We start from the raw sequence: 23,972 nt of genomic DNA on the forward strand, positions 1-23,972 counted from the left end.
ACTGTCCCAATAGACTATTTGTCTATAATACTTTGTTTAAGATAATAGTTTTAAAAAGAAAGCATTTGTTACTATTGTGATAGGTCATTACAGAAATTTATTCTATGTTTGACTACTACATGGAGTAGAGTATAAAATGTTAAAGCTGGGCATAGCTATCTTATTTTTTAATAGTTGGACATTTATTTTTAATGTTGGTAATGCATTTTCCCCCTACTGGAAATTTCCATCAGTTCAAATAAGCCCATAAATGCCACCCATGTTATGTTAAAATAATAGAGGTTTGTTCAGCTGTGATGAGAATTTCCTGTCCTCCTCTCCTTCTATTCTCTTTCCTATTTGTGGTTACTTTTATGTAGTAAATTACCTTACAAAATGAGGATTTCTTTCCCTGGGGAAGAAAAAGGGGTGGGCTAGTATCTTAATTGCCTTTCGTGTGAGAAGTTTTTCTAAAGTGGGAGAGGAACTTTGGAGATTTAAGGACTTCCTGTGAATCTCTGACATACCAGGGGCTAAAATAAATATTTATTGGCTTAATTATTATTATTTTTTGAGATGGAGTCCCTCTCTGTTGCCCAGGCTGGATTGCAGTGTCGCGATCTCGGCTCACTGCAAGCTCCGCCTCCCGGGTTCTTGCCATTCTCCTGCCTCAGCCTCCCTAGTAGCTGGAACTACAGGCGCCCGCCACCATGCCTGGCTAATTGCTTTTCGTATTTTTAGTAGAGATGGGGTTTCACCGTGTTAGCCAGGATGGTCTCGATCTCCTGACCTTGTGATCTGCCCGACTCAGCCTCCCAAAGTGCTGGGATTACAGGCATGAGCCACCACGCCAGGCCTTATTTTATTTTTTTTGATATCAAGTTTCACTCTGTTGCCCAGGCTGGAGTGCAATGGCGAGATCTCAGCTGATCGCAACGTCTCCCTCCTGTGTTCAGGTGATTCTCTGGTCTCAACCTCCTGAGTAGCTGGGATTACAGGCACATGCCACCGTACCTGGCTAATTTTTGTATTTTTAGTAGAAATGAGGTTTCACCATGTTGGCCAGGCTAGTCTCAAACTGCTGACCTCAGGTGATCCGCCTGCCTCGGCCTTCCAAAGTGCTGGGATTGCAGGTGTGAGTCACTGCGCCCAGCCAAAAATCTTTTTTTTTTTTTTAATTCTATTTATTTATTTGTGTGGTGTTTTTTTTTTTTTTTTGAGATGGAGTCTCGCTCTGTCGCCCAGGCTGGAGTGCAGTGGCGTGATCTTGGCTCACTGTAAGCTCCACCTCCTGGGTTCACGTCATTCTCCTCCCTCAGCCTCCCGAGTAGCTGGGACTACAGGCGCCCGTCACCACGCTCAGCTAATTTTTTGTATTTTTAGTAGAGATGAGGTTTCATCGTGTTAGCCAGGATGGTCTCAATCTCCTGACCTTGTGATCTGCCCGCCTCGGCCTCCCAAAGTGCTGGGATTACAGGCGTGAGCCACTGCGCCCGGCCTATTTGTTGTTTTTTTGAGACAGGGTCTCACTCTGTCGCCCAGACTGGAGTGCAGTGGCGCCATCTTGGCTCACCGCAAACTCCGCCTCCCTGGCCCAAGCAGTTCTCCTGCCTCAGCCTCCTGAGTAGCTGGGATTACAGACATGGGACTACCGCCTGGCTAATTTTTGTATTTTTAGTAGAAACGGGGTTTCACCATGTTGGCCAGGCTGGTCTCGAACTCCTGACCTCAAATGTTCCACCCGCCTCTACCTCCCAAAGTGCCGGGATTACAGGCATCAGCCACTGTACCTAGCTTAAAAACATTCTATTTAAAAACAAAATTATTGGTCGGGCATGTTGGCTCACTCCTGTAATCCTAGCACTTTGGGAGGCCGATGTGGGTAGATCATTTGAGGTCAGGAATTCAAGACCAGCCTGGCCAACAAAGTGAAACCCCGTCTCTGCTAAAAATACAAAGATTAGCTGGGCATGGTGGCAGCCGCCTGTAATCCCAATTACTTAGGAGGCTGAGGCAGGAGAATTGCTTGAACTTAGGAGGTGGGGGTGGTAATGAGCCGAGCTTGTGCCATGGCACTCCACCCTGGGCGACAGAGCGAGCGAGACTCTGTCTAAAAAACAAAAAAACAAAACAAAACAAAAAGAAGTATTTAATATCTATTTCTGTCTTATTACCTCTCAGGGTCTCGATTGTTTCCCTGTCAAAGCTCTGTGACTTATAGTGAAAAGAACTACAGTTTAACAAGAAAAATACTAAATTTTCTTTATTAAAGATGCATTTAATACAAGTAGGGGTAATCAGATTTGCTGGCTCAATTTTTAAAAAAAATTATTTATTTATTTATTTATTTATTTATTTATTTTCTGAGACGGAGTCTTCTTGGTCGCCCAGGCTGGAGTGCAGTGGCGCGATCTCGGCTCACTGCAAGCTCTGCCTCCCGAGTTCACACCATTCTCCTGCCTCAGCCTCCCGAGTAGCTGGGACTATAGGCGCCCGCCACCACACCCAGCTAGTTTTTTGTGTTTTTAGTCGAGATGGGGTTTCACTGTGTTAGCCAGGATGGTCTCGATCTGCTAACCTTGTGATCCACCCGTCTCAGCCTTCCAAAGTGCTGGGATTACAGGCGTGAGCCACCGTGCACGGCCTTTAAATTTATTTATTTATTTACTTTTTGAGATGGAGTCTTACTTTTTTTTTTTTTTTTTTTTTTTGAGACGGAGTCTTGCTCTGTCGCCCTGGCTGGAGTGCAGTGGCGCAATCTTCGGCTCACTGCAAGCTCCGCCTCCCAGGTTCACGCCATTCTCCTGCCTCAGCCTCTCTGAGTAGGTGGGACTACAGGCGCCCGCCACCACGCCCGGCTAATTTTTTGTATTTTTAGTAGAGACGGGGTTTAACTGTGGTCTCGATCTCCTGACCTCGTGATTTTCCTGCCTCAGCCTCTCCGAGTAGCTGGGACTACAGGCGCCCGCCACCACGCCCGGCTAATTTTTTGTATTTTTTTTTTTTTTTTTTCGAGACGGAGTCTCGCTCTGTCACCCAGGCTGGAGTGCAGTGGCGCGATCTCGGCTCACTGCAAGCTCCGCCTCCCAGGTTCACGCCATTCTCCTGCCTCAGCCTCTGCGAGTAGCTGGGACCACAGGCGCCCGCCACCAAGCCCGGCTAATTTTTTTGTATTTTTAGTAGAGACGGGGTTTCACCATGGTCTTGATCTCCTGACCTCGTGATCCGCCTGCCTCGGCCTCCCAAAGTGCTGGGATTACAGGCGTGAGCCACCGCGCCCGGCCGAGAAGTTAGATTTTAAAAGGCACAATTGATTGTAGGGAGACTAGTTGGTTGGGAGAATGGTGTGATGACTTGAAAGATTGAAGATATCAGGCACAGTAGTCACGGTGGAATTGTAGACAGATTGAAGAACTTTTTAGGAGAGTAACTAAAAGAATCTCATTGACTTTATATTGGGGGATGGGTAAAGAAGAAGGAGTTGTCAAAGATGGAGTTGAAATTGTTGGCGTGGACAACTAAGTGGAATGTGATGTCATTAACCAAGTTACGGAATACAAAAGAGGGTATTACATTTGAGGGAAATAAGTTTGATTTTGGTATATAGGATTTGAGGTATCTGGGAAATCCAATAGGCTTCTGGATATATACATAGGTCTTGAGTAGAAAGGTTCAGAAGGGAGATACAGATTTAGTAGTCATTAGTATATTAGTAGTTAAAGTCAGTTTGATGACTCTGTGAGTCCAAGCTTCAGTTGCTTTATATGTTGTTCATTCATATCTTTTTGAGAGATTAGCCTTGCAGGAATGTGGCATGATAACTACTACTTCATAGTACAGTGCTAGTCCTTTTCCTTAGTTTTCAATTTTTTTTTCTGTGAACTTCTTTTTTTTTTTTTTTTTTTTTTGAGACAAAGTCTCACTCTGTTGCCCAGGCTGGAGTACAGTGGCACGATCTCGGCTGACTGCAACCTCAGTCTCCTGGGTTCAAGCAATTCTCCTGCCTCTCCCAAGTAGCTAGGACTACAGGCGCACACCACCACGCCTAGCTAATTTTTGTATTTGTAGTAGAGACGGGGTTTCACCATGTTGGCCGGGGTAGTCTCGAACTCCTGACCTCAGGTGATGCACCTGCTTCGGCCTCCCAAAATACTGAGATAACAGGCATGAGCCGCCATGCCCAGTGGAACTTTTTTTTTTTTTTTTTTTTTGAGAGGGAGTCTCCCTCTGTTGCTCAGGCTGGAGTGCCGTGGGGCCATCTCAGCTCACTGCAACCTCTGCTTCCTGGGTTCAAGGTATTCTCCTGCCTCAGCCTCCCAAGTAGCTGGGATTACAGGCGTGCGCCACCATGCCCGGCTAATTTTTTGTATTTTTTTTTTTTTTTTTTTTTTGAGACAGAGTCTCGCGGTCACCCAAGCTGGAGTGCAGTGGCGCGATCTTGGCTCACTGCAGGCTCCGCCCCCCAGGGTTCATGCCATTCTTCTGCCTCAGTCTCCTGAGTAGCTGGGACTACAGGCATCTGCCACCTCGCCCAGCTAATTTTTTGTATTTTTAGTAGAGACGGGGTTTCACTGTTAGCCAGGATGGTCTCGATCTCCTGACCTCGTGATCTGCCTGCCTCGGCCTCCCAAAGTGCTGGGATTACAGGTGTGAGCCACCGTGCCCAGCCAATTTTTTGTATTTTTAGTTGAGACTGGGTTTCACCAGGTCTCGAACTCCTGACCTCGTGATCCGCCTGCCTCAGCCTCCCAAAGTGCTAGGATTACAGGCCTGAGTCACCATGCCCGGCCCCTTTCCATTTTTTTTTTTTTTTTTTTTTTTAGTAGAGACAAAGTCTTAACTGTGTTGCTCAGGGTGGTCTCAAAATCCTGGCCTCAAGTGATCCTCCTGGCTCAGCCTCCCAAAGTGCTAGGATTTTAGATGTGAGCCACTGTGCCCAGCCTTTCTTTTTTAACTGGTATCACTTTCCACTTTTTTGGAGGATTCTTTTTGTAGCTTGTTTGCAAGGTAGGACATCCTATTTTCAACTTCTCCCCCTTCTTGCTATTATTCAAAGCAATTGGTCATTCAGAACAAAGACTTACGTATTTCTCTGTCTCTACTAAGAGCTAAAATGTAAATATTTAGTGTTTTCTCCTTCACACCCACCCAGAGTTTATGTCCTGATGGAAGAAACAAGTTAACTCTCAATCGTAGAGTTAAGAGTGATGATAGAGGTCTTTAGGGTGTAATGGAAATATGTTAACCCTTAACCCATATTTGGGGAGAATCAAGGAAGGCTTGTGCATGGAGGATTGTCCAAAGTAAGACCTGAAGGATGCGTACGATTTAGGTGAAGAGTCAGAGGAATATCATTGGCAGCAGAGGGACCATTGTTTGTGAAGTGCAAGAAGCTTAATATTTCATTTTCACTGTTTGGAATGAATAGCTTGTCTTTTATTTATTTATTTATTTATTTATTTTTTTTAAAGTTTTCTTTTTTTTTTTTTTTGAGACGGAGTCTCGCTCTTTCACCCAGGCTGGAGTGTAGTGGCGCGATCTCGGCTCACTGCAAGCTCCGCCTCCCGGGTTCACGCCATTCTCCTGCCTCAGCCTCTCCGAGTAGCTGGGACTACAGGCGTCCGCCACCACGCCCGGCTAATTTTTTGTATTTTTAGTAGAGACGGGGTTTCACCTTGGTCTCGATCTCCTGACCTCGTGATCCGCCCGCCTCGGCCTCCCAAAGTGCTGGGATTACAAGCGTGAGCCACCGCGCCCGGCCAAATTTTTTTTTTTTTGAGATGGAGTCTCGCTCTGTTGCCCAGGCTAGAGTGCAGTAGTGGGATCTCGGCTCACTACAATCTCCGCCTCCCGGGTTCACGCCATTCTCCTGCCTCAGCCTCCCGAGTAGCTGGGACTACAGGCTCCCGCAACCATGCCCGGCTAATTTTTTTTGTATTTTTAGTAGAGACGGGGTTTCATTGTGTTAGCCAGGGTGGTCTCGATCTCCTGACCTCGTGATCTGCCCATCTCGGCCTCCCAAAGTGCTGAGATTACAGGCGTGAGCCACTGCGCCCGGCCTATAGCTTGTCTTTTATGAAAAATGGGTTTTTAACTCTGTTGTACTAAACAATAATACATATCTTTGAATAAAACATTTTTCTTTTCTTCTGGACAACTGCAGGAAATCTCAGAACAGCTGTGCAAGTAAAAATTTAGAATCTTGAAAAGTAGATGTTAGATTTCTAATCCTCCTAATACCTCCATTTTTTTCTTTTTTTTTATTTTTATTTTATTTTTTTATTTTTTTTATTTATTTATTTTTATTTATTTATTTATTTATTTATTTATTTTTGAGGCAGAGTCTTGCTCTGTCACCCAGGCTGGAGTGCAGTGGCGTGATCTCGACTCACTGCAAGCTCCGCCTTCCGGGTTCACGCCATTCTCCTGCCTCAGCCTCTCCAAGTAGCTGGGACTACAGGCGCCCGCCACCACGCCCGGCTACTTTTTTGTATTTTTAGTAGAGACGGGGTTTCACTGTGGTCTCGATCTCCTGACCTCATGATCCGCCCGCCTCAGCCTCCCAAAGTGCTGGGATTACAAGCGTGAGCCACCGCGCCCGGCCTATTTTTATTTTTATTTTTTTTTGAGATGGAGTCTTTGTGTGTTGCCCAGGCTGGAATGCAGTGGCGTGATCTTGGCTCACTGCAAGCTCCGCCTCCCAGGTTCATGCCTTTCTCCTGCCTCAGCCTCCTGAGTTGCTGGGGCTACAGGCGCCCGCCACCAAGCCTGGCTAATTTTTTTGTATTTTTAGTTGAGACGGGATGGTCTCGATCTCCTCACCTTGTGATCTGCCCTCCTCGGCCTCCCAAAGTGCTGGGATTACAGGCGTGAGCCACCACGCCCGGCCCAGCATTGTTTTTTTCCTTAAGTAAATCTAGGAAGCTAACCCCTACTTAAAAGTAGACACTTTGTGGGAAAGTTTAAAAAGTCTTTGACATGGTCAGGCATGGTGGTTCATGCCTATAATCTCAGCACTTTGGGAGGCAGAGGTGGGTGTATCTCTTGAGCCTAGGAGGTCCCAGGGTTCGAGACCAGCCTGGGAAACATGGTGAAATCCCATTACTACAAAAAAATACAAAAATTAGCCGGGCATAGTTGCTCATACCTGTAATCCCAGGTACTTTGGAGGCTGAGGCAATATGATTGCTTGAGCCCAGAAGGCGGAGGTTGCAGTGAACCAAGATCACATCACTGCACTCCAGCCTGGGGGACTGAGACCCTGTATCAAAAAAAAAAAAAAAAGTCTTTGACAAGCTAATTCTAAAATTTATATGGAAAGGCAAAGGGACTAAAATAGCCAAAACAATTTTGAAAAAGGACAACAGAGTTGGAAGACTCATACTATCTGATTTCAAGACTTAATAAAGAGCTACAGTAATCAAGACAGTGTGGTATTGGCAGAAGGATAGATACATAGATCAATGAACAGAACAGAGGTTCAGACATAGATTCAGGCCGGGCACGGTGACTTATGTCTGTAATCCCAGCACTTTGGGAGGTCAAGGTGGGGGATCACTTGAGGTCAGGAGTTTGAGACCAGCTTGGCCAACATGGTGAAACCCCGTCTCTACTAAAAATACAAAAATTAGTGGGGCGTGGTGGTGGGCACCTGTAGTCCCAGCTACTCAGGAGGCTGAGGCAGGAGAATCACTTGAACCCAGGAGGCAGAGGTTGCAGTGGCCGAGACCATTCCACTACACTCCAGCCAAGGTGACAGGGCGAGACTCTGTCTCAAAAAAAAAAAAAAAAAGAAACGTTCACACTATTAAGTATGGCTATTGATATTTGACCGAGGTGCAAAGGCAATTCAGTGGAGAAAGAATAGTCATCTCAACAATTACACCTAAATGTAATTTGTAAAATTATAAAATATTTTTTATTATTTTATTTTTATTTATTTATTTTTTTAACAGAGATGGGGTTTTGCCAGGTTGCCCAGGCTGGTCTCAAACTCCTGGGCTCAAGCCATCTGCTCACCTCAGCCTTCCGCAGTGCTGGGACTACAGGTGTTAGCCACCATGCCCGGCCTAAACTGTGAGATTTAAAAGAAGATAAGAGGAAATCCTTATTACATTGAGTTAGGCAAAGAGTTCTTAGATATGACACCAAAAGCAAGATCCATAAAATAAAAAATTGATAAATTGGGTTTCATCAAAATTAAAAACTTTTGCTTTGCAGAAGACTATCAAGTAGATGAAAATATAAGCAACACACTGGGAGAAATGTTTGCCAATTATGTAGCAGACATACAGTTTATATTAAGAATGTATAGGCCGGGTGTGGTGGCTCACACCTGTAATCCCAGCACTTTGGGAGGCCGAGGCAGGTGGATCACGAGGTCGAGAGATCGAGACCATCCCGGCTAACACGGTGAAACCGCTTCTCTACTAAAAAACAAAAAATTAGCCGGGCGTGGTTGTGGGCGCCTGTAGTCCCAGCTACTCGGGAGGCCGAGGTAGGAGAATGGCGTAAACCCGAGAGGCAGAGCTTGTGGTGAGCCAAGATCGCGCCACTGCACTCCAGCCTGGGCAACAGAGTGAGACACGCTCTCAAAAAAAAAAAAAAAAAAAAAAGAATGTATAAAGAGGCTGGGCGAAGTGGCTTATGTCTGTAATCCCAGCACTTTGGGAGGCCGAATGGGTGGATCACGAGGTCAGGAGATTGAGACCATCCTGGTTAACACAGTGAAACCTCATCTCTACTAAAAATACAAAAAATTAGCCAGGCATAGTGGCTTGCACCTGTAGTCCCAGCTACTCGGGAGGCTGAGGCAGGAGAATCTCTTGAACTTCGGGGGTGGAGGTTGCAGTGAGCCGAGATCACAACACTGCACTCCAGCCTGGGCAATAGAGCAAGACACACTCTCAAAAAAAAAAAAAAAAAGTCCAGACGCGGTGGCTCACGCTTGTAATCCCAGCACTTTGGGAGGCCGAGGCAGGCAGATCACGAGGTCAGGAGATGGAGACCATCCTGGCTAACATGGTGAAACCCTGTCTCTACTAAAAATAAAAAAAAAATCAGCCGGGTGTGGTGGCATGCACCTGTAGTCCCAGCTACTCGGGAGGGCGAGACAGGAGAATCGCTTGAACCCAGGAGGTGGAGGTTGCAGTGAGCCGAGATTGTGCCACTGCACTCCAACTCCAGCTTGGGCGACAGAGCGAGACTCGTTCTCAAAAAAAATAAATAAATAAAAATAAAAATGACCTAAGTATCCAAGTGAAATAAAAATCTGTGTTCACAAAAAAACTTACATGTGACTGTTTACAGCAGCTTTATTTATAGTCACCACAAACTGGAAACAACCTGAGTGATTCTCAGCTGGGGAATGGATAAACAAACTGATACATCTACACAATGGACTACTACTCAGCAATAAAAAGGAACTGTTCATATATGCAATAACATGAATGAAACTCATTGGTATTATGCTTAGTGAAAGAAACAAAACTCAAAAGGCTATGGTCTGTACGATTGCATGTGTATGATGTTCTGGGGAAAACTCAACTATAAGGACAGTGGGGAGCAGATCAGTGATTGCCTGGGGATAAGACTAGAGAGAGAGTGGGCCGGGCGCAGTAGCTTATGCCTGTAATCCCAGCACTTTGGGAGGCCGAGTTGGGGCGGATCACTTGAGGTCGGGAGTTTGAGACCAGCCTGACTAACATGGAGAAACCCTGTCTCTACTAAAAATACAAAATTAGCTGGGCGTGGTGGCGCATCTTGAACCCAGGAGGCGGAGGTTGCGGTGAGCCGAGATGGCGCCATTGCACTCCAGCCGAGGCAACAAGAGCTAAACTCCGTCTCCAAAAAAAAAAAAAAAAAGAGTAGAGAGAGGGTAGCCAAGCGTGATGGCTCATGCCTGTAATCCCAGCACTTTGGGAGGCCAAGGCGGGCAGATCTCGAGGTCAGGAGTTCGAGATCAGCCTGGCCAATGTAGTGAAATCCCGTCTCTACTAAAAATACAAAAATTAGCTGGGCATGGTGGGGCACGCACCTGTAGTCCCAGCTACTTGGGACGCTGAGGCAGGACAATCGCTTGAACCTGGGAGTCGGAGGTTGCAGTGAGCCGAGATGGCGCCACACTGCACTCCAGCCTGGTGATAGAGCGAGACTCTGTCTCAATAAAAAAAAAAAAAAAGTAGAGAGTTGACTGCAAAGAGGTAGTATGAGGAAATTTTTTGGGGGTGACATGACTGTTCTGTATTTTGATTGTAGTTGTGGTTACACAACTATGCATTTATGAGAACTCTTAGAACTGAACACTAAAAGAGTGTTATTTTTGTCTGGGGCGGAGAAGAGAGACTTTAAAGACTAATTCCAGAAATGTAATTCCCTAAATACATTTGAATTTTTAGCTTAATTTTCTTTTTTAATACATTTTACATAATTAAAAGTGAAAAGTCTAGAAAATTTAAATCCTTTTGAATTTATTTGACTTAGAAATGCAGTTGTGTGTTTTTTTTTTTGTGACAGAGTCTTCTCTGTAGATCAGGCTGGAGTGCAGTGGCACAATCACAGTTCACTGCAACCTATGCCTCTGGGCTCAAGCGATCCTCCCACCTAAGCCTCTTGAGTAGCTGGCACTACAGATGGCGCGCCACCATGCCTATCTAATTTTTTGTGGGTATTTTTTTTTTTAGAGATGGGGTTTTGCCATGTTGCCCAGGCTGATCTTGAACTCCTGGGATCAAGTGATCTGGTCACCTCAGCCTCCCAAAGTGCTGGGCTTACAGATGTGAGCCACTGTGCCCAGCTCACTTTGTTTTTTTGAGACAAGGTTTCCCTCTTACCTAGCTACTCGGGAGGCTGCGGCAGGAGAATCACTTGAACCCGGGAGGCGGAGGTTGCTGTGAACCGAGATCGCACCATTGCACTCCAGCCTGGGCAACAAGAGTGAAACTCCGTCTCAAAAAAAAATAAAAAATAAAAAATTTGGATTTGACCTTGATTTCTCGTTACCCCTTATCCGACATATCTGGTTGGTCCCAGGTCTGATTTTAACCTTGAAGGTCTCCTAAATCTGCATTTTTTTCATTTCTACCATATTGCCAAATTCTTGGATGAGACCTTTTTTATTTCTTACTTCGACAGTTACAGTAGCCTCCTCACTAATCTGCATGTCTCAAGGCTTATCACCCCTCTGGTCTGTCCACCACATTGCCACAAGAGTGATCTTCCTAAGTTGTAAGACTACTTATGCCCTTTCCCTTTAAGGCCCTTCATTACCCTAGTGCCTGATATATAGCAGATGCTTGATTCCATCTTCCTTCCTCACTTTATTATATTTTTGCTCAAGCTGTTTTCTTCCAAGAACATTCTTCCAAAATAGACAAACATAACCAATTATCTGAACAAACATAACCAAGACTCTCCTAATTAAGCTTTAGGATTTAGCTCATAGTTAATTTCTTCTGTGAAGTCTTCCCTGTTCCCAAGGCAGTATTAATCACTGTTGCTGATGGGCTACTCTGACATTTTACTATCCTGCTAACATTACCTTTATTATTGTTTTTTACATTGTTTAAATGACAACATCTCATTCTATAAAATAGAATGCATGTACCTTACATTTATTATTTAATTGCTATTCTGTTTCCTCATCTGGATTGTGAGCTTTTTGTAGGTAGGGATTATTCCTTTTTCACTTTTTCTTTTTTTTTAAATAGACAAGATCTCACTGTGTTGCCCAGGCTTGGAGTGCCATGGCACTCTCATAGCTCACTGCAGCTTCTAAACTCTTGGGCTCAAGCAATCCTCCTGCCTCAGCTTCCCACGTAGCTAGGACTACAGATGCAAGCCAGCGTGCCAATTAATTTTTAAAATTGTTTGTGGAGATGGGGTCTCAGTATGTTGTCCAGGCTGTTTTTTTTTTTCTTTTTTGAGACAGAGTTTAATTCCCCACCAGGCTAGAGTATAGTGGTGCTGTTATAGCTTACTGCAACCTCAAACTCCTGGGCCTAAATGATCCTCTCGTGTCAGCCTCCCAAGTAGCTAGGACAATAGGCACTAGCCACTGTGCCTGGCTAATGAAAAAAAAATTTTTTTGGCAAAGACAAGGTCTTGCTATATTGCCAATGCTGGTCTCAAGCTCCTGGCCTCAAGTGATCCTCCCACCTCAGCCTCCCAAAGTGCTGGGGTTACAGGTGTGAGTGCCTGGCCCTTTTTCACCTTTTTAACTTCAGCACCTAACAACTAAGCCTGCCAAATGTATTGAGTTCCTACTATGTTTTCAGCATTGGCGGTACACAAAACAAGATAGACAAAGTCCCTGCTGTTATGGAGCTTACATTCCAATGAGGGCAGACAACAGCTTTTTTTTTTTGAGACGGAGTTCCACTTTTGTTGCCCAGGCTGGAGTACAATGGCGCCATCTTGGCTCACCACAACCTCTGCCTCCCAGGTTTAAGCGATTCTCCTGTCTCAGCCTCCGAAGCAGCTCAGATTACAAGCATGCACCACCACGCCCGGCTGTTTTTTTTTGTATTTAGTAGAGATGGGGTTTCACCATGTTAGTCAGGCTAGTCATGAACTCCTGACCTTAGGTGATCCACTGGCCTCGGCCTCCCAAAGTGTTAGGATTAATGGCTGGGCGTGGGTGGCTCATGCCTGTAAACCCAGCACTTTGGGAGGCTGAGGCAGGCAGATCACTTGAGGTCTGGAGTTCGAGACCAGCCTGGTCAACATGGTGAAACCGTCTCTACTAAAAATACCAAAAATTAGCTGGGTGTGGTGGCATGAACCTGTAGTCCCAGCTACTCTGGAGGCTGAGGCAGGAGAATCGCTTGAACCGGCAGGCAGAGGTTGCAGGGAGCCCAGATCTTACCACTGCACTCCAGCCTGGGCTACAGAGCAAGACTCAGTCTCAAAAAAACAACAACAACAAAAAAACAGTTAATGGCCGGGCACGGTAATCCCAGCACTTTGGGAGGCCGAGGTGGGCGGATCACTTGAGGCCAGGAGTTCAAGACCAACCTGGCCAACATGACAAAACCCCATCTCTACTTTTATACAAAAATTAGCCGGGCATGGTGGTGGGTGCCTGTAATCCCAGCTACTTGGGAGGCTGAGGCAGGAGAATTCTTGAACCCAGGAGGCAGAGGTTGCAGTGAGCCAATATCACGCCACTGCACTCCAGCCTGCGAGACAGAGCGAGACTCCATCTCAAAAATAAAATAAAATAAATAAAAATCAGTTAATGATAAATACTGTACAGAAAAATAGAGGATGTGATAGTATGAATGGATAGCTACTTTAGATTGGGAGAATATCTCTCTAAAGATATGGCATTTAAGGTCTAGGAGTATATGAAGATCAGCAGATCAAACATTACAGTGCAGAGCGCCTAAGGAGGAATGAGCGTGGTGTGTTGGAGGAACAGAAATCAGGCCAGTGTTTGAATACGGTGAATGAGGGAGAAAATGACAAGAGATGACAGAGGCAGAGGCTAGGTGACGGTGAGATTTGGAAGCTAGGGTAAGGTGTTTCGTTTCCTTTGGAGTGTTTTTTTGTTTTTGTTTTTGTTTTTGAGATGGGATCTCACTCTGTTACCTAGGTTGGAGTGCAGTGGCGCAATCTTGGCTCCCCGTAACCTCCACCACCGGGCTAAGGGATCCTCCCACCCCAGCCTCTCAAGTAGCTGGGACCATAGGTGCACACCTCTACGCCCAGCTAATTTTTTTGTATTTTTGGTAGAGACCAGATTTCACCATGTTGCCCAGTCTGGTCTCAAACTGCTAAGCTCAGGCAATTCACCTGCCTTGGCCTCCCAAAGTGTTGGGATTTCAGGTGTGAGCCAGTGCACCCAGCCTCCTTTGAAGTTTTTAAGTACGAGTATGATATGAGTCGATTTGTGACTAGAAAGAATGTTGAGTTGCTATGTTAGAAATGGATTGTAGTGCGGGTGCAGTGGCTCACGCCTGTAATCCCAGCACTTTGGGAGGCCAAGGTGGGCTTATCACCGAGGTCAGGAGTTCGAGACCAGCCTGACCAACATGGAGAAACCCCGTCTCTACTAAAAATACAAAATTAGCTGGGCGTGGCGGCACATGCCTGTAATCCCAGCTACTCGGGAGGCTGAGGCAGGAGAATTGCTTGAACCTGGGTTGTGGTGAGCTGAGATCACGCCATTGCAATCCAGCCTGGGCAACAAGAGTGAAACTCCACCTCAAAAAGAAATGAGTTGTAGAAGGAAGCAAGGAGACCAGTAACAAGGCTCTTTGCATGAATCAAATGAGACTTTATGGTAACTTGGACTGGGGTGATGGTATAAAAGCTGTGGAAAGGTGGACAGATTTGGCATATCTTTTGGAAGTGAAGTTGACAGGGCTTGCTTTGGGATTGTTACACCTTTGGAAATGAGGTAATAAGGAATCATGGGTAACGTCTATATTATTGACTGGAGCAACCAGGGAGGTAAATGGTTGATGCTGTTAATTGATATGGGTAAGACTAGCAGAATATAATTGTCAAGAATTCTTGGACAGTGGTGGCTCATGCCTGTAACCCAGCACTTTGGGAGTCTGAGACAAGAGGATCGCCTGAGCGCAGGAGTTTCAGACCAGCCTCGGCAAGATAGAGAGACCCTGTGTCTACAAAAAATAAGAAAATTAGCCGGGTGTGGTAGTACATGCCTGTGGTCCCAACTACTTGAGGAGCTGAGGTGGGAGGATGGCTTGAGCTCAGGGGGTGAAGGTTGCAGTGAGCTGTGATTGTGCCATTGTACTTCAGCCTTGGCAACAGAGTGATAACTTGTCTAAAATTAAAAAAAAAAAAAATTCTCGGCCGGGTGCGGCGGCTCACGCCTTTAATCCCAGCACTTTGGGAGGCCGAGGCGGGTGGATCATGAGGTCAGGAGATAGAGACCATCCTGGCTAACACGGTGAAACCCTGTCTCTACTAAAAATACAAAAAATTAGCTGGGCGTGGTGGTGGGCGCCTGTAGTCCCAGCTACTTGGGAGGCTGAGGCAGGAGAATGGCATGAACCTGGGAGGCAGAGCTTGTAGTGAGCCGAGATTGTGCCACTGCACTCCAGCCTGGGCAACAGAGTAAGACTCCGTCTCAAAAAAAAAAAAATTCTCTTTTGGTCCTGCCAAGTTTGAGATACTTGTTAGGTATCCAAATGGAGAAATTAGATAGGCAGTTGGATAGAAATGCTTGGCATTCCTAGGAGAATTCTGAGCTGAAATAGATAGAATTTGAAGTTATGGAATTTAATCAGGAGGTCATCTACGGATGGTTTGTGGCTAGAGAAGAGCAATTTGAAAGAGAAGGAATAGCTAGTGAGATAGGTGGAAAACCCAGAAAGTGATGTTATAGAAGGCAAGTAAAGAATTGTTTCAAGAAGGGAGTGGTCAGCCTGGGTAACATAGTAAGACCCTGTGTCTACAAAAAATAGAAAATTAGCTGTCTGTGGTGGCACATGCCTATGGCAGTCCCAGCTATTCAGGAGGCTGAGGTGGGAGAATTGCTTGAGTCTGGGAGGTTGAGGCTGCAGTAAGCGGTGATCGTGCCACTGCACTCCAGCCTAATTGCACCACTGCACTCCATGTGACAGAGCTAGACACTTTCTCAAAAAAAAAAAAAAAAAAAAAATAGAACAGAGTGGTGAGCTCTGTTGAATGCTATATAGAGGTCACGTAACAGAGAAGTACTCACAGGATTTGACAACCTGGGGACCTAGGGATTATTGGTGACTTCCAGTAGAACCGTTCATTGGAGTGGTGGAAATAGAAGTCTAATTGTAGTTGATTGAGGGGGAAAAATAAGATGAAGAAACATTTGATCATTTTTTTTGTTTTTGTTTGGTAACAGGTTTTGGCACCTAGTTTCTTTGGAAACTTCCTGTGTCATTGTAACTAAGTACTTACCTGTTTGTATTCCAGTTGAATATGTTTTTTTTTTCCCCAAGATGGAGTCTCGGTCTCTTGCCCAGGCTGGAGTGCAGTGGCGCGATCTTGGCTCGATGCAACCTCTGCCCGAGTTCAAGTGATTCTCCTGCCTCAGCCTCCTGAGTAGCTGGGACTACCTGCGCATGGAACCACGCCTGGCTAATTTTATATTCATATATATATATGTATATGTATACATATGTGTGTGTATATGTATATATATGTGTGTATATATATGTATATATGTGTGTGTGTGTGTGCGTGTGTGTATATATATATATATATATATTTATTTATTTATTTTTGAGATGGAGTCTTGCTCTATTGCCCAGGCTGGAGGGCAGTGGCGTGATCTCAGCTCAGTGCAACCTCCGCCTCCTGGGTTTTAAGCAGTTCTCTCTGCCTCAGCCTCCCGAGTAGCTGGGATTACAGGTGCCTGCCACCATGCCCGGCTAATTTTGTATTATTATTATTATTTTTTGAGACGGAGTTTCACTCTTGTTGCCCAGACTGGAGTGCAATGGTGCAATCTTGGCTCATTCCAACCTCCGCCTCCCGGGTTCAAGCGATTCTCCTGCTTCAGCCTTCCAAAGTGCTGGGATTACAGGCTTATGCCACTGCGCCAGGCTTAATTTTTGTATTTTTAGTAGAGACGGGGTTTCACCATGTTGGCCAGGCTGGTCTTGAACTTCTGACCTCAGGCGATCCACCTGCCTCGGCCTCCCAAAGTGCTGGGATTACAGGCGTGAGCCACTGTGCTGCCCGGCCTTTTTAAAAAATACTTTTAGGCCGGGCGTGGTGGCTCATGCCTGTAATCCCAGCACTTTGGGAGGCCTAGGCGGGCGGATCACGAGGTCAGGATGTCGAGACCATCCTGGCTAACACGGTGAAACCCCTTCTCTACTAAAAATATAAAAAATTAACCGAGCATGGTGGCGGGCGCCTGTAGTCCCAGCTACTTGGGAGGCTGAGGCAGGAGAATGGCGTGAACCCGGGAGGCAGAGCTTGTAGTGAGCCAAGATCACGCCACTGCACTCCAGCCTGGGCGACAGAGCGAGACTCCGTCTCAAAAAAATATATATATATATTTTTAGTGGAGTCAGGGTTTGGCCAGGCTATCTCAAACTCCTGACCTCAAGTAATCTGCCCGCCTTGGCCTCCCAGAGTGCTGGGATTACAGGCGTGAGCCACCGCACCCAGCCTGACTATGTATTTTTGTTGAATTAGTATCTTTCAGTGTTTTTGTGCCATTATTTTATTTTATTTATTTATTTATTTTGAGACGGAGTCTTGCTCTATCGCCCAGGCTGGAGTGCAATGGTGCGATCTCGGCTCACTGCAACCTCTGCCCCGTCAGGTTCAAGCGATTCTCCTGCCTCAGCCTCCTGAGTAGCTGGGATTACAGGCATGCGCCACCACGCCCAGCTAATTTTTGTATTTTTTGTAGAGATGGGGTTTCACCATGTTGGCCAGGCTTATCTCCAATTCCTGACCTCATGTGATCCACCTGCCTCAGCCTCCCGAAGTGCTGGGATTACAGGCATGAGCCACCTCTCACCCGGCCCCGTACGATTATTTTAGATGGACTCCTATTTCCAAAAACCTGCTTTAGCTACTTTTATGAGCAATACAGGTAACTGGTGAGCAAATGAGACTTTTTATAAGGGTTAGGCCCTTGGTCTATAAGAAAAGCAGACTGACTTGACCTTGGTCTTAAAGTACATCAGGTTTCTCAGCTGTCAAATGAGGATAACAGGACCATTTTGGCTTGTTGGGTGGTTGTGATGCATGACTACTAATGAAAATAATTGTAAAACACTTTTGCAAGTTAAAGTGTGATATAAATGCTAAATAATAGTTCTTTATTGGGATGTTGTGAAAATAAGCAACACGCTGTCTATTGGGAGGCCTTAAGTTCCTTTTGAGGAGGCAATATATTTTTATAAGTACTATTATATCACTTTAGAATGTTCATATTATTAGAGTTTTGGCCAGGCGCGGTGGCTCACACCTGTAATCCCGCACTTTGGGAGGCCGAGGTGGGTGGATCACTAGGTCAAGAGATCGAGACCATCCTGGCCAATATGGTGAAACCCCGTCCGTACTAAAAATACAAAAATTAGCTGGGCGTGGTGGCACGTGCCTGTAGTCCCAGCTACTTAGGAGACTGAGGCAGGAGAATCGCTTGAACCCGGGAGGGGGAGGTTGCAGTGAGCCGAGATCACACTGTTGCACTCCAGCCTGGCAACAGAGCGAGAGTCCATCTCAAAAAAAAAAAAAAAGAGTTTTACCAGACTGGGCACAGTGGCTCACTCCTGTAATCCCAGCACTTTGGGAGGCTGAGGCAGGTGGATCATTTGAGGTCGTCAGGAGTTTGAAACCAGCCTGGCCAACGTGGTGAAAACCCATCTCTACTAAAAACACACAAAAAAATTAGCTGGGCATGGTGGCGGGTGCCTGTAATCCCTGCTACTTGGGAGGCCAAGGCACGAGAATTGCTTGAACCCAGGAGGCGGAGGTTGCAGTTAGCCGAGATCGTGCCACTGCACTCCAGCCTGGGTGACAGAGCGAGACTTTGCCTCAAAAAAAAAAAAAATTTTACCATCTTTGCTTTTTGGTTCAGATGAAGAATGAATTCCACCTTATGATAGCTGCAATGCTGAATGTTTAAAGGACTGATGGGAGTGACTTACTGTGTCTATATTTATAGCATCACAGCCAATCAATAGAAACACTCACAAAAGACACTGAAAAAACATTTTAACTTGCTATAGGTAACACCTTAAAGACATTTTAATGTAGGATTAGGTGATTGTTGCAGTTAGGCTTTGAAGAGTGACATGGTGCCATTTTAGACAAAACTAACACTCCTTGTTCCATACCAGAGTCTAAATATAGAATCAGTGGCATCATTACCTGTAATATACTTAGGAACTACATTGAAATTTGAATCTGTTGAACTAAATTTTTCTCAGCCTTTTAAGTGACATTAACAGTAGAGGAAAATTGGGATGTTGTCTAAAAGCTGATAAGGGAAAACTGAAATTGTTATGGGATAGTCTGCTGACGTGCTGGGAACTTTACCCTGACACCTCAGCTGGGGTCGTATATATTGTTTTTAGTATAGGGACCTGTGTGTTGCTAATTTTAGAACAAAGTAACATGAAGTTTTTTTAGCTTTATGCAGGTTGGAATGGAATCTTTTTTTCTGGAATTTGAGTTCTTTCACAATCCATTACGTTTTTGTATCAAGGACAAGTGAAAGGCTTAGGTTTCTTTTCCTGTTTGATGGGAAGACTGTACTTGCTTTTGCTGGACTCAGGCATTATCTGCTTTTTGTTTGCATTTGCATTTGCATTGGGTGACTGCTAAAAGGGTCCTTGAATGACATGCTTTCACAGCAAAGACAGTTGAGTAATTTTATTTTCTTAGAGACGTTTTATTTCTGTGATTGTAGTAAGACTCCCTGTTACCTGCTTTCATCGTCAGCTTTGTTCATTCTAGGCTTAGGGATTGGCTTCAACTGCTTTACATTCATAGGCAAAGGTTCATTTTATATTCATATTTTAGCTCTCTTGGATTTAATTTGTAGCTTATATGTATCTATTGTATTGAATAGTTTCCTTCCTAGATTAGGTATTTCATAAAACTTCTAAATATTTTTAGGAATGTATTAGTTATGCTTGACATCTTTATCATTATTTTTTTCATTCAAAATAGCCCAAGTTTCTCTGGAAGCTTGCAGTTGGCAGTACTGTCAAGACAAAATGCCTTTAGGATTGTATGGAGAAGGCACTTTCCACCACTACCTAACAAAATGGAATATATGTATAATTTTTGACTTTATGTATTTCTTCTGTGATTTACTAGCTCATATTCTTTGAATATTTACCCCTTTGGTTATTTGTCTTCCTTTTATTTACTTATAAAAGTTCTTTGTATATTGTGGCATTCAACTCTTTTTTTTATGTGATGTAAGTATTCCTTAAGGCTATGAATAAGAAGTGAGAAGGGAAGCTATTGCATTAAATGCTAATCCAAGATGGTGTTTGGTTAAATTGTTTTATTGTTTGCCTTGATTATTTGAGCAGTGGTAAGCTTCTTTTGTCTCCGTTTCCAAAGATGCATAGAAAAGCTCCTTCTGTCTGAAGTAAAGTGTTGGCTCTGTGTTGGTTATAATTTGCTTTTTCTGGCTTGCACAGCCTTCTTTTTGTTTTCTGTCTTCTGACAGATTATAGGATTGTGGGGAAACAGCGTCCAGGGCTTTTTCAGGAACTGTGCCATTTTATCTACAGGAGAAGCCATTGGCTTTGGCACTAGAAGGGAATTGGCTGTGCATTTAAAGATGCCAAATCATGCTGGATTCACAAGTTTGCTGTCTCATTTTGTCTATGTGTGTGAAACTTTTTCAGGATTTTGGCTTTTTACTTTTTCTACCATGTGCTACCCCATCAGTATGAAAAATTAACAACTTGCCCCTTCTCTCCAGCTCTCTACTCCCAGAACATATAACCCAAACATCCTAAACCATAACAAATGATGGAGCAGTCATTTTGAAGATTAGGGAAAAATATACCATACAGGTGTTTCCCTTTGGCACCCTTGTCGTGACTTTGAGTCTTAATTCTGGTTTATCAGTCATTCCTATAGAGTCTTTTTATTTTTATCTTTATTTTTTATTTTTATTCTTATTTTTTTTGAGACGGAGTCTCGCTCTGTCGCCCAGGCAGGAGTGCAGTGGCGCCATCTCGGCTCATTGCAAGCTCCGCCTCCCAGGTTCACGCCATTCTCCTGCCTCAGCCTCCCAAGTAGCTGGGACCACAGGCGCCCGCCACCACGCCCAGCTAATTTTTTGTATTTTTAGTAGAGACGGGGTTTCACGGTGTTAGCCCGGATGGTTTCGATCTCCTGACCTCGTGATCCGCCCGCCTCAGCCTCCCAAAGTGCTGGGATTATAGGCGTGAGCCACCGCGCCTGGCCTATTTTTATTTCTTTAAAAACAGGGTGTTGCTCTGTCACTGAGGCCTGGAGTGCTGTGGCACGATCATAGCTCACTATAACCTTGAACTCTTACTCCTGTGCTCAAATGATCCTCTCACCTCAGCCTCCCAAGTAGCTGGAAGTATAAACCACCCCCTGGCTGGGTGCAGTGGCTCACGCCTGTAATCCCAGCGCTTTGGGAGGCCGAGGCGGGCGGATCATGAGGTCAGGAGATCGAGACCATCCTGGCTAACATGGTGAAACCCCGTTTCTACTAGAAATGCAAAAAAAATTAGCCGGGCGTGGTGGCGGGCACCTCTAGTCCCAGCTACTTGGGAGGCTGAGGCAGGAGAATGGCGTGAACCTGGGAGATGGAGCTTGCAGTGAGCCAAGATTGCGCCACTGCACTCCAGCCTGGGCGACAGAGCGAGACTCCGTCTCAAAAAAAAAAAACAAAAAAAAAACCACCCCCTATACCCCACCTTCATGCCTTTTAAACTGCATACAATAGATTTTGAAGCCGAACTAACTAATTATTTTAGCAAATCTTTTTTACCAGAAAATGCTTCTACTTTCATAGATAGAAGTTTAAAGATACCATCTAGGTATAGGTTATTTCCGTTTAGATGAAGGCCAGAAACGTTGTTATTAGGAGAAAAAGCTAATTTGGATACGCTGGTTTGTCTAGTGTGAATTATTATATATAGGCACATGTTTTTCCTCTCTCTTCTAGGAATGATTCTCCTTCTGTCCTGTCCCATATCCATAGTCTCCCAAAGTCATGGGTTTGATTCTCTACTCTGCATTCTCTGTTGTACTTTGCCTATTATTATTATTATTTTTATTTTTTATTTTTTATTTTTTTTTTTTTGAGATGGAATTTCACTCTTGTTGCCCAAGTCGGAGTGCAATGGCACAATCTCGGCTCACTGCAACCTCTGCCTCCTGGGTTCAAGCGATTCTCCTGCCTCAGCCTCCCGAGTAGCTGGGATTATAGGCGACCACCATGGCCGGCTAATTTTTTGTATTTTTAATAGAGACAGGGTTTCACCATGTTGGCCTGGCTGATCTCGAACTCCTGACCTCAGGTAGTCCAGCCTCGGCCTCCCAAAGTGTTGGGATTATAGGCGTGAGCCTCTGTTCCTGGCCTTATTATTATTATGATTATTAATTTTTTTTTTTTGAGACAGAGTCTCGCTCTGTTGCCCAGGCTGGAGTTCAGTGGTGCGATATCGGCTCACTGCAATCTCTGTCTCCCAGGTTCAAGCAATTTTCCTATCTCATCCTCCTGAGTATCTGGGATTACAGGCATGTGCCACCACGCCCAGCTAATTTTTGTATTTTTTAGTAGAGACGGGGTTTCACAATGTTGGCCAGGCTGCTCTCGAACTGCTGACCTCAGTTGATTCATCTCCTCGGCCTCCCAAAGTGCTGGGATTACAGGTGTGAGCCACTGCGCTGGCCTTATTACTATTTTTTTTTTAACAGGCATGTCTTCCCTAACTAAACTAAGTACTTTAAAGACAGACCACATCTTATTCATCTTTTTGTCTCTGGGGTCTAACAGAATTTCTGGCATACAGGAATACAGTACATATTTGATGATGTTAGTGAATGAGTAAAACAAAATCCCAGATTTTATTTGGATTTTTATACTCCCCTCTAGTGTCTGAAACAGAAAGTGCAGCCAGTTAAAACCCTTTAACTACTGTTACACCTTGCTACTTTGAAGTGATAGTGCCAGGAATTCCCTTAAAAAAAATTACCACAGTGTTTTTCTCAGGCCTACTGTTCTCTTGAAGTCTAATGAACAATAAAGGTCTTATCAAAGTTTCTATGCTCTGTGTCATGGGTGTTTGAATTCTGTAAATATGATGTAGCAGTTCTTTATGAGGAAATTGTCTTTTTAAGACTGCCTTCTTTTCGGGTTCAATCATTGTTATTTTTTTGTTTTTGTTATTCCCTTCTACTGGGAACTGTGTCGTTTTGATTGGAGTAAATTAAGTGTCAAAGTTACATTTTATTTTTTTTTATTGTTATAAATGCCATTTAGGAAATTTGCAAAATAGGCTGCTCAAGAAATAATGAGGTGCAAACTGATCAGTCTAGAGGGATGTTACCTAAACTAGTTTTTAGTCTAGCCTAATTGATCTCTTCCATCTATTTTTGAGAGATGTTTATGTTTTAATATCTTTTACTGACTATAAAAGACATGTTCAACATAGTTTAAAGATGATAAAATCTGTAATTTCACTAAGTTAACATAGTAAAAATGACAAAATTAATGCTTTTTATTTACTTATTTATTTTTTGAGACGGAGTCCCACTCGCCCAGGCTGGAGTGCAGTGGTGTGATCTTGGCTCATTGTAATCTCTGCCTCCTGGGTTCAAGCAATTTTCCTGTCCCAGCCTCCCGAGTAGTTGGGATTACAGGCCCCTGCTACCATGCTGAGCTAAATTTTTTTTTTTTTTTTTTTTTTTGTTGCGATGAGGTTTCACCATGTTGGCCAGGCTGGTTTTGAACCTCTGACCTCAAGTGATCTGCCACATTCAGCATCCCAAAGTGCTAGGATTACAGGTGTCAGCTACCATGCCGTGCCTTAATATTATCTTTTCTTTTTTTTTTTTTTTTTGAGATGGAGTCTCGCTCTGTTGCCCAGGCTGGAGTGCAGTGCACGATCTCAGCTCACTGCAACCTGCGCCTCCCGGTTTCAAGCGATTCTCCTACCTTAGCCTCCTGAGTAGCTGGGATTACAGATGTGCGCCACCACGCCTGGCTAATTTTTGTAATTTTTTTTAGTAGAGACGGGGTTTTACCATGTTGGCCAGGCTGATCTCAGTCTCCTGACCTCGAGATCCGCCTGTCTCAGCCACCAAAAGTGCTGGGGTTACAGTCGTGAGTCACCACACCTGGCTGCTAATTTTTGTATTTTTTGTAGAGACAGGGTTTCACTGTGTTGCCCAGGCTGGTCTTGAACTCCTGAGCTCAAGTGATCCACCCACCCCAGCCTCCCGAAGTGCTGGGATCACAGGCATGAGCCACTGCACCTGGCCCGCTTTTTTATTTTTTAAAAGATGTAATA

At 44.6% G+C, this 23,972-nt stretch overlaps 1 protein-coding gene across 3 annotated transcripts in view; it reads left to right on the forward strand.

Annotated features, from left to right (window-relative positions):
- Positions 1-23,972, forward strand: part of FAM222B (family with sequence similarity 222 member B) — a 100,655-nt gene that overhangs the window by 12,660 nt on the left and 64,023 nt on the right. The window contains exon 1 of one of the 3 annotated variants that reach the window (XM_063628698.1): positions 3,144-4,378. The exons of the other annotated variants lie outside the window; for them this stretch is intronic. The gene's annotated coding sequence lies outside the window, so the exon portion shown is untranslated. Of the gene's footprint in view, positions 1-3,143; positions 4,379-23,972 lie in introns of those variants that run through there. 3 annotated transcript variants of the gene reach the window in all.

The sequence above is a fragment of the Symphalangus syndactylus genome, chromosome 20 (assembly GCF_028878055.3).
Source record: "Symphalangus syndactylus isolate Jambi chromosome 20, NHGRI_mSymSyn1-v2.1_pri, whole genome shotgun sequence".
In the NCBI taxonomy this organism is placed as follows: domain Eukaryota; kingdom Metazoa; phylum Chordata; class Mammalia; order Primates; family Hylobatidae; genus Symphalangus; species Symphalangus syndactylus.